Genomic DNA, 3,440 nt, shown 5'->3' on the forward strand with positions numbered 1-3,440 from the left:
TAAATTCATATCCAGTTCCTAACTGTATTTAAATCGGCCTGCGCAGATTTTTTTTATATGTGCAGGTTATATATTTTGTTTGACATATGGTGTGTTTGATTCTGAAAATGATGAATTATGTATATAGGTCATATATTTCCTTTGGCATATGGTGTGCTTGATTCTGAAAATGATGCATCCTGGACGTGGTTCTTCGAGAATCTAAAGGAAACGTACGGAGTAAGAGAAAACATGTGTGTTGTGTCTGATAGGAATCCAACATGTGTGTTGTGTCTGATAGGAATCCAAGCATCATAAAGGCTGTTGGTGATGTGTACGAAGATGTTCCACATTATGCATGTATGTGGCATCTATGGGAAAATGTAAAAAAACTTTACAGAAAGTCACACGATGCATTGTTGGAGATCTTTTATACAATGGCCAAATCATATTCAAAGTCAAAATTCCACATATTAATGGAAAAAGTTGAGGCAACTGATATTAGGGTGAAGATATATTTGGAATTGGCGGGTTACGAAAAATGGGCTAGGTCGTATGCAACAGTTCACCAAGGATGGACTTTGACTTCAAACATTGCGGAGTCAATAAATGGAGTGCTTGTATCAGCTAGAGAACTGCCAATTTATGACTTTCTTGAGGAAGTTCGATTATTGTTTGCAAAATGGAATTGTGCAAATAGGCAGGAGGCTTCATTTACCTTCACAACACTCATTAGAAAGTTTAATAACATACTCAGTGAGAATGAGGCTTTGTGTACCCATATGACGGTATGACCATTTAGATTTGTGGAAGTTATAATTATGAAAACATAAATATGAAAATACTTTCCATGCAGTTGTAAATAAATGAAAAGATATAAAACATAAAAAATATGAACATTTAAAATACATAATATGTATTTTGCAGATGTATTTTGTTGTATTGAAAGTTATTAACAACTGTATATGTATTTGGCTACTCTGTAAAACTGTACTCTGCATATGTATTTTTATTGCATAAGTATTTTTTTTAAAATGCTGGTGTGCTTACAACATATAATGGAATATTGAATTCATATTTTTGTATCACTGCATTTAATTTTTTTATTTTTATGTCAGGTTGTACCAGCCATAGAATATGTGTATACGGTACACGATAAACAAAAGCACTTCATTGTTTGCATCAAAGAAAAGAAGTGCTCATGTAATGCTTTTCAAATAGATGAGATACCATGTGCACATGCTTGTGCGGTGTTGGAGAAAAAGAATTTTGAGAAGAGGCCATACTGTTCTGATTTGTTTAAACCAAAAACTATTTTGAAGACATATGATGTTCCAATCTACCCGTTGCTGCACAACGATGACTGGATAATTTTAGAGAGCACACTTGGTGAAATAGTACTGCCTCCAAAATACAAAAGACCTCCAGGAGGACCTGCAAAGAAGGATCGTGAAAAATCAGGTCAGGATATATTTGGAAAGAAGAATATCAACTCATGCGGTGGTTGTGGGGTTAAGGGTCACAATAGGCGCTCTTGTAGGAAATATCGCAAATGATACATTTCTTCTTCTGTATTATTTCTTAATTTTTTTTTTTCATTTTTTATAATGATGAACTAATTCAGTTTAGTTAAGGAATTTATGAATCATTTGACAAATGAAGACAATAATATCTGAATAATGGAATTATATATGTTTCAAAATCTGTACATTACATATGTATTTTTAAGCAGCAGTTCATAAGTATTTTTGACATTGTAAATATATATTAGTTTAAAGGTGATAACTTTGATTAACCAAACAAGTATATGATTCGTAATTGTTCAAAGGTTTAAATAATATATATGACATATAAATATATGTTTAAATTGCATAATGTTATTACTGCATATGTATTTATACTGTAAAAAATACATTTGATGTATAATTCATATGTATTTTTTTAAAAAAATATAATCACTGCATATGTATTTTGTAACTATAATCAAACCTATAACTGCATAAAAAAAGTCAAATTTATCTTTAATTCAAATTCTCTTGTATAATGATTTTAAATGAACACATATCAAAATTAAATATTAGGTTTGATCAATATGTATTTTCCAAAAGCTTTATATTAACATGAAATATGTATTTTTTTGGAAAATATTTATAATGTATAATCCATATGTATTTTATAGCAAAATATCACCACTGCATATATATTTTGTAAATAACTGCATTAAAATGTCAAATTACATTTTAATTTAAATCCTAATTTATAAATATAGTTAATGAAAATATAGTAAAAATGCATATTAGTTATGTTGCAGTTGTATTTTTGAAATATTTGATTCTAACATTTCATATGTATTTTTTTTGCTGAAAAATAATTGATTTATATTACATATGTATTTTTAAGCAGAATATGAAAACTACATATGTATTTTTTAACTAAATATCTTTAAAGAACAACAATAACATACTAAAATACATATTAGGAATGGTCCATATGTATTTTTGCAATATTTAGTTTTAACACTGTATATGTATTTTTAGTCTAAATAAAATTGGTTTATACGATATATGAATTTTTAAAGATAATATAAAAACTATGCAAGTATTTTTTTAACAAAATCTCACAGTAAAAGGTAGAACTCCATGAAATATGAACAAATTCAAAACATAAAAATTAGTCCGTACAATCAAAACCTATATCCATACACTAGTTTCTAAAGTACAAAAAGTCTAAAATCAATCAACCATCATACATCAACAACTTCAGTGACACTAGTTATTCTACTTTGCCTTGCAAGGCTCACGGGTGCTTCAACATCACTAATGGCATTTGCTTCTTATTTTTGGATCCCATAATCCCACAAAAGTGCAGCATATCTTGTACGGAGTGCATTGGGGTCGAACTCAGTTGCAATAACTTTGTGACCATAAGAAAGGCATTCTGCATACATAACCATAAAGACACCACAATCCCTACAAAAAAAAAAAGAAAACAAATTTGATTAAATAGTGAAATATATTTTGTACAAAGATACAGTTTTGGTATATGTAATTTCAAAACTTACAAGTTTCTACTGTTGTTGAGGCAAGTCATCTTCAAATAAAATATCAAACATATCTGAGGATTCTTTGTCTTTGTATCTTGGATGGTTTTGAAGATCAATTCCTTTCTTAACATAGAAATCACAAGCTTGGAGACACAATGGAATAATTTTGCTATTTTCTCGATCTCAGCAAGAATAGCCACATAATGACCATTGGATTCATATGAATCATATAAGAATATACACCTCTTTAAAAATGATAAAACCACAAGAACCTAGTGATGTTTTTCCTTTATATTGACAGGAATAAAAATGTCTTTCACTGTATGCCATGGCACTGCAGCATGCATACGGAACCTATTGATGTATTCAATAAGATGGTGCTCCTGTACTCCATCTTTAAGATTTTGATGATCCATAG

Source organism: Capsicum annuum, chromosome 2 (genome assembly GCF_002878395.1).
Source record: "Capsicum annuum cultivar UCD-10X-F1 chromosome 2, UCD10Xv1.1, whole genome shotgun sequence".
NCBI lineage: Eukaryota > Viridiplantae > Streptophyta > Magnoliopsida > Solanales > Solanaceae > Capsicum > Capsicum annuum.